Source organism: Myotis brandtii, unplaced genomic scaffold, assembly GCF_000412655.1.
Source record: "Myotis brandtii unplaced genomic scaffold, ASM41265v1 scaffold854, whole genome shotgun sequence".
Classification (NCBI taxonomy): domain Eukaryota; kingdom Metazoa; phylum Chordata; class Mammalia; order Chiroptera; family Vespertilionidae; genus Myotis; species Myotis brandtii.
In genome coordinates this window covers 248,280-262,528 of record NW_005371468.1, presented here as the reverse complement: position 1 = coordinate 262,528, position 14,249 = coordinate 248,280, and the positions used below count along the sequence as shown (strand labels likewise).

The following is a 14,249-nucleotide window of genomic DNA, read 5'->3' as shown; positions in this document are numbered from 1 at the left end:
TCGTGTGGAATCAGGATGGGATTAAGCAGTGGAATACTAGTACAGTTTTAGGTTATTCTATGGAGTTCTATAACAAAAATGTAAATATTCTACCCCCTCATGAGTACAGTATCCTATTATCAGGATTAGTAGAGAGACTCACTTCTTGATGTTTTAAAAATCCAATACCATTATAGTTAAATTATGTATTAGTAGAATTTTTAAAGGGAATGTTAAATGGCCATCCTACCTAGAGCTTCAAAAATGACAAACTTTGGATGGTAATGTGTAGCCACCAGAGGGTAGAAAGGGGTAAAAATATTTTGTTTTCCTCTGTACAGGTAGCCAGTGTTTTTTTTGGAATTGATTTTTTTCTTCTTGGCATTTATAGTTTTAGTCTATTTTATTTTTTTAAATATATTTTTACTGAATGTAGAGAGGAAGGGATAGAAACATTAATGATGAGAGAGAATCATCAGTCAGCTGCCTTCTGCATGCCCCCTACTGGGGATCAAGCCAGCAACCTGGGCATGTGCCCCAACTGGGAATTGAACCAGGACTTCCTCCACTGGGCCACACTGGATGGGCTATTTTTAGTCTATTTTATTTTATTTTTAATTTTTAAAAATATGTTTTTATTGATTTCAGAGAGGAAGGGAGAGGGAGAGGGAGAGAGAGATAGAAACATCAATGATGAGAGAGAATCATTGATTGGCTGCCTCTTGCATGCCCCTGGGGATCGAGCCCACAACCCATGCATGTGGCCTTGACCAGAATGGAACCCAGGACTCTTCAGTCTGCAGGCCAACGCTCTATCCACTGAGCCAAACCAGCTAGGGTATTTTAGTCTGTTTTAGAAGTAGAATCATTACAGCATAGCACTCTAGCATAGCATGCTGCACCGTATATGAAGAATTTTTTAAAAATGTTTATTTTTATTGATTTCAGAGAGGAAGGGAGAGAGAAATAGAAACATCAATGATGAGAATCACTGATCGGCTGCCTCCTGCACGCCCCCTACTGGGGATTGAGCCCACAACCCAGGCATGTGTTCTTGACCTGAATTAAACCCGGGACCTTTCAGTCTGCAGGCCGACGTTCTATCCACAGAGCCAAACAAACTAGGGCTGCACCACATAAGAATTTTAATATTTATTTTTATTTTATTTATTTAAAAATTTCTTTATTGATTAAGGTATTACATATGTGTCCTTATCCCCCCATTGCCCCCCCACCCCCTTTAATATTTATTTTTAAAATACAATTTTATTTCCCAGTTCTTCTCTAATCTTTCACCATTTAATGTTATCTTGTGTTTCTTTTTTTTTTTTTAATATATTTTATTGGTTTTTACAGAGAGGAAGGGAGAGGGATAGAGAGTTAGAAACATCGATGAGAGAGAAACATCGATCAGCTGCCTCCTGCACACCTCCTACTGGGGATGTGCCCGCAACCAAGGTACATGCCCTTGACCGGAATCGAACCTGGGACCCTTGAGTCCGCAGGCCGATGCTCTATCCACTGAGCCAAACCAGTTAGGGCTATCTTGTGTTTCTTTATGTGTTAAGTAAGTGGTGACAGTTATGGGTGGGAAAGTTAAACTGGGAGAGTTATAAAACTGACCACTGAATGTAATATTCCATGCATACAGAAAAAAAAGAAAGAAAGAAAGAAGGGGGAAAAACACAAACAAAAAACAACATTATCTCTAAACATATCCTCAAATCCATTGACTTCTCTCCATTTTTACTGCTACCACTGTAGTGAACTGCTTATCACCATCACTTGACCTTCAAACTAATTTCCTTGCTTTCACTTTTGTTCCCTTTTTAATCCATTTGTCACATAGATAACCTGAACTTTTAAAAAATGTGAGTTAGAACTTACATTCTGCTGTTTAAAACCCTCACAGGCTTTCCCCTAGAATAAAATCAAAACTACTTTCTCTAACCTATAGGAACCCTTCATGTTCTGATTCCTGCTTACTCCTCCCTCCTCATTTGCAACAACTCTGCTGGATCCAGTGTGTTTCAACCCCACACTTTAAAGCTTTGGCATTAGTAGTTATCATTGCTCATATCTTCTCATGGTTGGCTGCTTCTTACCATTCAGATTTCAACTTAAATGTCACCTCTCCAGGGAGTTTGTCCCTGACATACAATCTAAAACAGACCACAAGCCCTAGCCAGTTTGGCTCAGTAGATAGAGCATCAGCCTGTGGACCAAAGGGTCCTGGGTTCAATTCCAGTCAAGGGCACATACCTGGTTGCAGGCTTCTCCCTGGCCCGGGGCCCTGCATGGGGCTCATGCAGGAGGCAGCCAATTGATGTGCTTCTCTCACATTGATATTTCTCTCTGTCTTTCCCTCTCTCTTCCACTCTCTCTAAAAATCAATGTAAAAATATCCTTGGGGGAGGATTTAAAACAACAAAAAAAAGTAAAAAAATAAAACAGACCACAAGTCACCTGGCTCATTTTGCTCAGTGGTTGAACATTGACCCATGACTGTTCGATTCCTGGTTGGGTCACATGCCTGGGTTTTGAGCTTGATCCCCAGTAGGGGGCATGCAGGAAGCAGCAGATCTATGATTCTCTCTCTTCCTCCCTTTGAAATCAATAAAAAATATTTAAAACAGACCAAAAGTCATTCTCATCAGACTCTGAAATCTCTGTATAATCTTCCATCTGGCACCTTACTTATTAATCTTTCTCCCCCCGCTAGCATATAAGCTTACTGAGAGCAGGAAATGTGTCTATCTCATTATTCTTGACATTTACTGGCTCACAGTAGGTGCTTAAAATAATTAGAACTAGTCTTTTTATTTTTTATAAATTGAGTGTAAACAGTTTTTCCTTAGCGCATATTAATCCTTGAGACGCTTTATTTGAAGATAGCTGTTTCAGATTACTTTAAATTGTAGTAACTTTTTCACCATTGAGTTATCTTTTAAAATGTTTTATATATAATTATATATATATATTTTTAAAATATATTTTTATTGATTTCAGAGATTTTTGGGAGAGAGATAGAAACATCAATTATGGGAGAGAATCGTTGATTGGCTGCCTCCTGCAAGTCCCTCTTTGAGGATAGAGCCTATAACCTGGGCATGTGCCCTGACCAGGAATCGAACTGTGACCTTCTGGCTCATAGTTCGACGCTCAACCACTGAGCCACACCAGCTGGGCTATATTTTGAATATAATCTACAAATACATTAATGTTAAATGACTTGTCCAGGATTACATAAGTAGTAAGCCAAGAGACTTTATTCACTCATTCATCTGTTGCTATAAGGCTAAGCTCTTGGGATATACCAGTACTAGAAAGACACTGTTCATGCCTTCATGGAACTTATCTTCTGGTGGGAGAAGACAGGAAAACACATGCGTGCACACACGCACACACACACACACACGAAAAGGGAAGGCAAAGCACTTGCAAGTTGTTAGTGGTGGTGTGAGGGAAACAAGACCAATCCATTTCTAGAAAATAATACAATATTTAGAATATGGTTCTGATCTAGGAACCCATGAAATCAACAAACATTTCTGTGCTGATTGTTTTCCTTTGGCAATTACCTTTGGCTTTTGAACTTGCTGTGGAGGAGCAGGAATAGATGGAAAGTAGAGTTAGAAGATGTGATAAGGTAATAGGAGATGAATCTTAGATAATGAGAGCTAAAGTCTGTTCGTTCTAGTTTGTTTAAAGCCCATCAAACAAGTGCTGTGATGCCTGTTTGGTCTTCTAGCACTTCTCAGGCGTTCTTTTGGACACTTTAGACCAAATATGAGGGTCTATGGGACTATAGATCAAACATGGGGTGAATAATGGTTAACAACATATTAAGATAACTCAGAAAAAGAATACCTGTATAATCCTTTTTACTTTCTAGGACAAGTGTAATAGGAGAATGTATGAGCTAGAAGCTTGAAATTCACAAAGAAAGCTAATTTTCTTGATGTGAGACTTTTCCTTATACATGCTGTTATCTTCTGTAAATATATTGCTTGTTTATTGGATTCCATTTATTCTGTCCCTCAAACTCACATTATTTTAATTTGGGAACAAATGGGAAGACAGTGATTTTCCTCAACAATCCAGTGGATTCAGCTTCCTTCTAGTTGAAAGTGTAGACATTAAGAATTGTTTAAGTCCAGGCATTTATTTTTTTCTAATTAGCTCTAATGCAGTTAAACCAAAATAATGAATCTGCGAGTTTACCTCAGATATCCTCTATCATCCCAATCACCATATAATAGTTCTATTTTTAGGATTTCTCTCTCCCTTGCTTCCTTTGGGAAAATGCTTTGGGGTAGAAAGCAACAAATCAAATAGCAGCAGGCAAATAAAATCAGCTCTTTTTCCTCACCCGGAAAGGAAGGGAGAGAGAGCAAGAGCCCCACCCTCAAAGAGAACCGACTCTCTTAGGCATGCCCTTCTATAAAGCTCTGTTCCTTTGGGCCCCCAGAGCCCTGCGGTAACTCCTCCGATATTATATGGTTTCCACTTTAAATATAAATATATATATAAAACTTCCCCATCTCTCTCCTCCTCTCTTTCCTTTTTTTTTTTTAATTTCCTATAATGAAGTTTCCTATTGGATAAAATCTGCTCCCTGATTTATGCCTGGCTCCTATTGGAAGTTCTCAGGGACTGACATCACTTAGGAAAGCGAGGGGGTAGGGCTGCCAGATCAGTTTGTCACCACCCAGGCTCCCTAGCCTTTGGCTGGGTGCAACTTCCATTTTAGGTGTTGGATCTGAGGGAAAAAAAAGAGGGAGAGAAAGAAGACCAGGAAAGATCCTGAAAGGAGGAAGAGGTGGCGAAAAAAATCAACTACCTTGCTGGATTTGTCTTTCTCAACACATTGACGAAGCCTTGGGTTTCTTTCTTAAAGGACTGGTTTACAGAAGTCCACATTTGAGGTGTGTGCCTTTTAAAAAAATGTGTATTCAGACGGGTAAAGGAGGATAACCCAAATCGAATTTTTGCCTTACGGTAACCAGAGGGGATTTAAAAACAAGAGATTCTGCTATGCTGACGGGTAACTTTTAAGCAATTATTAATTTTTCTTCTTACTTACTTTGGGGAATTTTATATTTTTAAAAGGTAAAATATTCAAGATTCAGAAACAAACTTCTAGGTCTCTCTAATAGAGATGAATAGATTCAGAGGGGGTGAGAGCAACTCCAAAAGTTTACATTTTGGTGTGTTCTTTGATTTTATATATATTTTTGGATTAAGCTTACAAACTTGTGTTTTCAGAGACCAAAACAAATGTTGGGTTTCTTTTTTTTTGGCATTTTGCGTGTGAGTTGGGAAAGGAATTTGTCTGGGTCGGAAGCTGGTTATACATATGCTACTTCATGTGTTTCAAAACTTTTCTTTCCTTTTTATCATTAGATTTGTGGAAGTGGAAAGTTGCTGGGGGCTTTGCAGCTTAAACGGTGGTGTTTTTCTCCCACAGAGTTTGAACGGCCCGGATCGGTTTCAGCCCAGCTATTCCTGGGTGGATCCCTCTTTTACTTTCCAGGTGTGGTGGGTGGGAGCCTCATTCTCCTGCTAGACGTTGCCTCCCTGCTTTGCCTTATAAAAGAAAACAGATGGGTCCATGTTAACTGAATTGTAATCCCCTTTTCTTCTAAAACTACTTTTGATGGCAAAGATTTGTGGAGGTGTTGTATTTTCAGTCTGTAAATACGATAGCATTTGGTATATGTGCTGAAAGGGATTAGGAAATCTTAATCATGCTTTTTTTTTGTTCACCTGAGTAAAGTGGCAACACACCTGAAAATATTTTCAGCTTTATGCTCTCTTAAAGGGCCATGGATTAAATAAGGTTAGGCTAAGAGAAAACATTTATGTTGTACATACAAACTTTAGTGTTTAGAATGGATTTGAGAAAGAACAAGGGGAATTCTTATTTTAAACCAAACTGAAAGTTCTTTTTTGGAGGTAAGTTTTTATTTTTTGTGAAATCAGAAATCTGTAAGAGCTAAAGGCCCATGACTGTGCTTTCAAATCTTATATTTAATCTTAAGATTTGTTTGTTTTTGCAGATATGTTCTTGTAAAAAATACTGATTCTAGATAATTATATAGCCAACTCATCAGTAGCTGAAAACTGAGTGTTCTCTTCCTTCTCCCGTTGAAAATGCGAATCAGTCTGAAAATTATAGCTGGATTAAGTGCCGCCCTAATTGTAACAAGATGGGCCTTAATATGTAAGCTGCTCATTAGCTTTAAACTGATATGTCTATAACCTCTGATTTTTGTGCCCCCGCCCCCTCATTCTTTTTAGACTATAGTACTTCCTTGTATTTCTTTTCTAGAACTGAGAGTATTTTTTGCAAGATGATTTCATCCTTATGAGGTTGTGGCTTCATAGGAAACAACTTTGTTCCTCCTTTTAATATAATCTGCAAGGGCTACAGTAAGGTTTTTCATGTCTGGATCTCATAATTATAGCAAGTGCAGTTAAAAAGAAAGAAAAAAGACAATGTCTATAGTCTGTTGGGCTCTAGTTCTTATTTGATATTTTCCAATTTCTCTTTCAAATGTTCTCTGTTTTTGACTTCAGCCTAGGGAGGTTTCTTGGTGGATCTTTGAAGGGGTTGGTCATATTGCTGCCAGAGTGTCGGTTTCCTACTCAACCTTTAGGGGGAGGGAGGAGGGAATCTGAAGGAGTACAAAGGCAGTTTGAAAATAGGTTCTGGATGACTGAATGGTGGTGATTTGGGTCCAGCTTTAAATACTGGGCTTTGTGTGGCTGCAGTGAGCATCCTAGTTAACTGTCGTCCAGGACTATTTCCACGAACTGAGGCATTGTTTTAACTGGTATGTACTATAGAGCCTTTTGGATGATAAAATGGAAGATTGTCTTTTACCTCACCTCTACTGGTTCTTTCAGGAAATATAATAAGGGGTACGAATAAGTAAATCTTTAGATTTTTGATTTGCTCATCATTTTGGTTTTGGGATAAAAAATGACAAGTAAGTGTGAGTTATGCAGATTTTTCTTTCCTTGTTTGACTCCCATGTACTGTTGGTTTCTTTGTTATATGACTAAGGTATAATCTGTGTTCCAGGTGAGGGTTTCTTGTGGGTGGTTAGAATTGTAGTGCCTTTCTTAGGGTTTCAATTATGGAGAGTCAGAGGGGCTAGAACATGTTCTCTCAGCTATTATAAGAATTGGGACTATTGGAAATCTTAAAAAAAAAAAAAAAGCTCCCAGTCATTGCAATTTATCCTTAAGTTTATGAGGTAGTTGCTCTCTAGGGATGGGTGCAAATAAATTAAGCATAGATCACTATTCAATTGGAATAAAAAATTATTAGCTCTGTATAATTTATTGCTTTCTATTTTGGTATCTGATGGCCCCCTTATTAAATGCCAGCCCCTCTCCCTCTCTTGTTTTTTTCTCATGGTGCTAAGCATTTTGCATAAACTATTTACTTAATTTCCCACAACAACTGTTTTTGTTTTCTAAAAGGATTTGAGCCTCAGAGAAGCTGAGGTTTGCTGGAAATTTCACTGCCTGTTAGTGGCCAAGACCAGGATTAAACCCTGGCCTGACTACCTACCAAGTCCACAGACTTAACCACTAATGCACTGCCATTCTCCAGAGAGAATAGAAAAAAGAGCCAAAACTAAAATCAGCCTTTGCTAAAGGAAAGGGTGTTTCATCTTGCAGAGGGTTAGTCCTCACTTAGATTTCTTACCTCCTCCCTATTGGAATAACATATGTAAAAAATCCACTTTCCATAAAGCAATGGAGAAGTGGGTATGCTATTATGGCTATTATTTCAATCTTTAGAACAGGGATCTTTCCATATGCACACCATTGCTGTCCTTTCTTAAACTTACTGGAAATGCCTCAGAGTTCATTGATTATCAATGAAATGTCTTCCAGAGAATTTTCAGGCATGTGGTTTGGAATGATACTGCCAATTTGCAGGACAGAGGCTTATAGCGGGTAGTTCAAATGTTATCACACTGTATTAAAATTGTCTATTTACTTTTGTCTTTCCTTCTAGAGTATGAGCTGATTGAATGTAGATATTATCTTATCACTGAGGTATTCAGTAAGCCTTGTTTAAATAAGGATCTTGATGGAATGAGTGAGGGACCTTTGTGGGGAAGGCTGAAAGGAAGTTGAGATAGGAAGCAATACCACCTAGATTAATAAAATTGAAATGTAATTTTGAAACTTTTACTCTAATCTGTAGTTTCAATTTCAACCTTTGAGTCATCTCCCACATTCCATTTTTTAAGTAAAATTTCTTTAAATATTGAAGATTTAAAATTTAAATTTTTCTTTAATTCTGTTTCTTTCCTCGGAAAGCAGTCCAAAGAATAGTATAAAGAAGTAGGGTCTCCCTGGCCAGTTTTGCTCAGTGGATAAGGTGTTGGCCTGTGGACTGAAGGGTCCTGGGCTAGGTTCTGATCAAGGGCACATGCCTGGGTTGTGGGCTTGGTCCCCAGTAGGGGGCGTGCAGAAGGCATCTGATCAGTGATTCTCATCATTGATGTTTCTATCTGTCTCTCTCTGTTTTCCTTCCTCTCTGAAATCAATAAAAATAATACATTAAAAAAAACAACAGTAAGGGTCTTCATCAGTTCATTTCATAATGTAGACAGCTGTTAACTTCAATCATTGAAATCTTAATGTAGCCATTTCTAGGGGAGAAGAACTGGTTACCTTAAACATATTAGGCCAGCATCAGGGGAATATTGCTTTCAGCCGTGTCAGAAGTGAGTGGTTTTTTTATACTTGTTGATAAGAACATAAAAAGATTGGGATGATAGTTTGAACGTTAGTGTTTCAACGGAATTGTGTTTGGATATCACTGTATTGTTGGTCACTGCTTCCACCATGAAACTTCAGGAGATTTTGTTCACAAAGTGTATTGGGAAGTTTATGATTTTAAGAACCCAAATTTTCATGTATAATTTAGAATAATAGTAACAAGAAACTTGCCTAAAGGAATGAATTGTAGGTAATCAGTGGGTGATTTCATGTTCTCTCCTCTCACAAAAGGGGTTAAATGCCATGAGAAGCTGAAGTAGGGTTACTCTGCCCAATGCAGCTGCCTTCAAGGTTTCTAATAGAGAGCATTGAGATAGTCTGGCAGGGAGATTGTAAGGAGGGGAAAACAACTGTTCAGGTTAGAACTAAGCTAGGGGAAATAAGGGCATGGATTTATTTGTATTTAGTTATGTTGTATAATGTATTTTTGGAAATACTTTTTCTCCCTAATTCTACTTAGAATTGTATATTGTATATTGTTGATTATTAAATATTAAGCATTGAGAACATGGCCCACATTTACTATTCCGGTTTAGGGACAGTGTTCCCCATTTTTAGGGCCACTTCTCCAGTGAGTCCTTCAGTCTGACTCGAATAGTGTGGGCAATTTAGATCAGGCATGGAGTGGGGATATTATAAGGATCCAGAGTTTTCTTTATTTTAAAGCTGCCTTTAAACAGGTAATTTGGGCATTACTTTCACAAAACATGTCCCATTATACGATGATAAAAGTAAATTTTTAACTTTATTTTATTTTATTTTTAAAAAAATATATTTTATTGATTTTTTACAGAGAGGAAGGGAGAGGGATAGAGAGTTAGAAACATCGATGAGAGAGAAACATCGATCAGCTGCCTCCTGCACACCTCCCATTGGGGATGTGCCCGCAACCAAGGTACATGCCCTTGATCGGAATCGAACCTGGGACCTTTCAGTCCACAGGCCGACGCTCTATCCACTGAGCCAAACCGGTCAGGGCAATTTTTAACTTTTAATTTTGAAAAAATTTCAAACTTAAAGTTGCAAGAATAGCACAATAATTCCTATATACTCTTCTTTCATTTAGACACCATTGTTAACATTTGCCACAGATGCTTTATTTTTCTCTATTTTTTTTATCAATTTGCTAACCAAACAGGAACTTTCCAATCTGAGAGTTCCATAAATATGGAGAGGCAAGGCAGCATAGCATAGTAGGTAAGAGCATGGATGCTGGAGCCAGACTGCCAGGGTCAAATGTTGCTCTGCCACTTACTGGCCATGTAATATTGGGTAAGTTGTTTAATTGCTCTATGCCTTGGTCTCTTTGTCTGTAAAATGAGGACAATATTAACCATAGCATAGGAGTGTTGTGACCATCAGATGATTTAATATATTTCAAATTCATAGGACAGTTCCCAGCTCATGTTAATATCTTGTAAGTGCTTGCTATTAGAATGGATGCTTTAAATGAACTCAAACATAATTTGTCTGTTGGAATAAATGCCCTTTAAGGTCTCTTAAAACCTGAGACTTTGTGGTAGATATAGATGCTTATATTAGAGAATAAATGGACTTCCTGGATGGATAAGCTAACTTTTTTTAATGGGAAAAAGTATCTTTAGTAATAGGCAAGTTTGGGAGTGGTGTGGATGTGGTTGTTCAAAATAAGTGTGCTGTGGGGATGGATGGATAACTTTTAATGAAGTAAAGTGAGGTGTGAGTGGGGAAAGAAAAACAGGTGGCAAAGCTTGAATATCTTGCAGTAATTTCTTCAGAGACTTGGATGCTTTAGTAAAAAAAAAAAAAAAAGGAAAAGCAATACAAGTGTCTCTCATCATTTTGTATCTGTAAGAGACAGAACTCCAGCATCCTGGGGTAAACTTTAATTTTGGCAGAGAATGGAATGAAAAAGCTTAGTTTGGGTTTATTACTCTTGACTTTGAATCAGATTCTTTACCTTGAAGTCTCACTTGTTCTACTAGGATTTTCAAGGATAACATTGCATTATGAGTGGTTGTACAGGAAACAGTTACATAGAAATGAAGGCAGGCTTTTACTATCCCTTTTCTTGAAATAAACCTCCCTCTTTTATGTTTAAGAAACATTCTCTATTTCAATCCTTATTTATGGACATTAATAAAACTGAGACATGTAGCAATTTTGAGTTCATCAATGCTTCCTGTGAGAAGTGTGCTTCTTTTTAAAAAAGTTTTTTTTTTATTGATTTCAGAGAGGAAGGGAGAGGGAGAGATAGAAACATCAATGATGAGAGAGAATCATTGATCAATTGCCTCCTGCACGCCCCCTACCGGGGATTTAGCCCACAACCCGGGCATGTGCCCTGACTGGGAATTGAACCGTGTGACCTCCAGGTTCATAGGTCGACACTCAATTACTGAGCCATGCCAGCCGAGCAAGAAGTGTGCTTGTTAAGAAAGAGGTTTACTCATATATGGAACTTGAGGCCCGGTGCACGAAATTTGTGCATGGGAGCGGGGTGTCCCTCAGCCCGGCCTGCATCCTCTCACAATCTGGGGCCCCTTGGGTAGGGTCCCTAGGCCTGGCTGGCGATCAGGGCCATCTATGCGGTGCTGGCCCCTCGCCCCCCGCCACTGGTTGCCTCCCTCTGCTGGTGACAGGAGTAGGGTGCGAATACTTGGCTGGCCTCAGCCTCCCTCTGCAGGGCGATTGATCACGGGGCCCCCAGATCGATTGCACTGCAAAGGAAGCCCCCCCCACCCAGCTGGGGCTCCACTACTGGTTGCCACGCAGAGGGTGACCAGGGCCTCTCTCTTTGGGGCGATCAATCGTGGAGCACCCCCATTGATCACCCTGCAGAGGGTGGCCTGGGCCTCCCTCTGCGGGGTGATCGTGGGGCAATGGCGGGACCCCCCTGACCAATCACATGGCATCCGCCTTGGCTGGCCTGGCGCCAGTGCGTGTCATAGGGCGGTCATCCGGAAGGTTGTTCTGCTGTTCGGTTGTTCGGTCAATTTGCATATTATACCTTTATTATTATAGATCGTCAAACTGTGGCCTGTGGAAAATATATGTATTAGATGCAGCCATGTTTGGAAACTTCTAGGTTTCTTCCAGCCTACAGTTTTCCTCCCTTTCCTTCATATTAAGTAACCCATAAAACTAGTGTTCTGAATAGTATTTAAAATAATTTCGATTGGTATTCATAGCTTTCTGTCAAACTCCCCCACCCAGCTCTGCACATTTTTTAACCAACGGCTGATTTTCCTAGTTTTCTCCTTTTTGTTTGCTTTCCTGTTCTCTGGTGTCTCCCTTTCCCTGCCCTATTTATTTTCCCTTTAGGTTGTTGGTCTTTATGGCTGTTGCTTTGCCTCACTAACAATATGGAAAAAGTTTCTGATTCTTATTATAAATAAATTGTACTCATGTGCTAAAGGTACAAATATTAGGCTACTGCTTCTGGTTTATTTCAATTAGATCTAGATTAGGATTAATTGTTGTCATCCAAGAAGATTGATCTCTTTTAGTAAGAGATCAAAAATTCAGATTAGTTTTTATCTTTTCGATTTTCGATCTCATCCACATTTGCTAGTTAATTACTCATTTTGGTTAATTTGACAGTAGAGCAAATGAAATTTACTTTTTCCAGAGTAAATGTCAGGTTTGTGTGTGCTTCCCATGTTGTTTTATATTGGAATACAGTAGCACATTTAGAGTTTTTTGTGGAGTAAAAAGATTTTTGTTTTAGGGAGCTTGTATTTTAAGGAACTAAAATATATTCTGATGGTTGTGGACATAGGACATTGTTATAGAAACTAGGTCAACTTTTCAATACCTTTATCAAAGCACCTACAGTTCATTGCAAGTGAAATAAATCTCATTGAAATAAAGTAGCTGGTGTATATTCAGCACACTTTTAAAATAGAGTAGTCTATTTTAAAGGAGAAGTTGGTGCCAATCTGATTTCTTTCCACCGTTTCTTTGTTGGAATGGGAGTTCTATAACCCCTCTGCTGTTCTGTTCTCCATTGACTACTTTGTTAAATCAGGGCAGAGTTGGCTGTTTGAATGTCTACCTTCCTGAAGGTCAGCCAAATCTGCAGGTGAAGCTACAGGAGACCCCAATTGATGGGCCTAAGATAACAATGAGAAAAAAAGGTTATAGCACAAAAATGAAGCAAAGTTGATTTCTTTTTTTTTTAATTTAGCTGTTTGTTTTCATTAAAAAAGTAAAACATTCTTCATTCAAAGGAAATTTGAGAATTTGCTATATGCTGAACTAAACAGTAAGTATACTTACCAAATACTCACAGAACTTATAGTTGAAAGAGACAGATAAATAAGCAACAAATACATATTATGTTATTGAGAAAAAATAAAGTAGAATATGTAGGGTGCTGAATAAGTGCAAGGAGGGATGTGAGGTTTTTTAATAGTGTGGTCAGGGAAGGCCTCACTTAAAGGTATGTTTGAGAGAGATCTAGACGTAATTAGGGTGGAGTCATGTAGATAAGAGCAGAAAGTACAAAGGCCCTGAGGCTCGTTTTTACCAGCCAGCAAGAGAGATGGGAGAACTGGACCTATACAGAGAGGCACCATTGGCGTGTGTTGAGGGGGAAGGAGAGGGTAATATAGGACCTCATCATGCACTGTACAGTACAAAGAAAGTTGTCTTCTCACTTCAGATCTCATAGACAATAGCTGTTAACCTTTGTGTATTTGTAAGGAGTTTAGGCAACATTTGACTTAACTGCCATCTTTGTCCCATTGCAGAAGTTCATGTGAGTATAGTCAGCAAATAATTTGCAGAGTAGCAGATTTTGCATAGGTTGATGACCCTTGTCTAGGAGAATAATAGTAGGGCAATGACTTAGAATAAGCCTGTCTGTATTTGGGAAGTGAGATCAAAATTTTCTTCCCTAGAGAAATATATTTCTCCACCTTCTTACCTCCATAGTCAATTTTCTGTGAACAGGAGAAGTAATAACCTAAATCCGGTACAGTTCCCTTTTGAGTACATTTGTTGGTTTGGTTTTTGTGCTTTTGACCAAATATTATGCCTGCCCTACTTACCTCTTTCCCTTTGCTTATTTGACCAAAAAACTCTAGGTTTGCCAAAGTCTAATCATTGGGATTTAATGACTTTCAGGGACCGTTTTATAGGTTACCATATCCATATTTCTGTCTTGCACATTGGGGTAGATGATCATTCCTGATAACTAACTGTATGTCTTTTCCCCCTTTCCATATGTATGTTTAAGCAATAAAGGTTATTAAAGCATATACTGAATTACTTGGCCTGGTATACTTTGGTAAGATGGAGGAAGCACCAATTAGTGATGTTCTGTGGTAACCCCATATGGGAAAGTAAAAGGATTTCTGATTACCAGAGTACTTGTGTCTTGAATCATCCATTCTTACTTTCCCTCTGTAGATTTCTGGTTTAGCTAGTCTGTCCCTCAGTGAAGGAAGTCTCTGCCTCCCTTGTTTGGAGTTTAG

At 38.7% G+C, this 14,249-nt stretch overlaps 1 protein-coding gene across 14 annotated transcripts in view; it reads left to right on the top strand.

The window, feature by feature from the left end:
• The first annotated feature begins 4,635 nt into the window (after positions 1–4,635).
• Positions 4,636–14,249, top strand: part of CTNND1 (catenin (cadherin-associated protein), delta 1) — a 50,051-nt gene continuing 40,437 nt past the window's right edge. For 6 of the 14 annotated variants that reach the window (XM_014532171.1, XM_014532176.1, XM_014532174.1 and 3 more), the window contains exon 1: positions 4,636–4,907. The gene's annotated coding sequence lies outside the window, so the exon portion shown is untranslated. Of the gene's footprint in view, positions 4,908–4,934; positions 5,027–14,249 lie in introns of those variants that run through there. The other 8 variants (XM_014532173.1, XM_005884756.2, XM_005884759.2 and 5 more) reach the window with 3 other exon arrangements.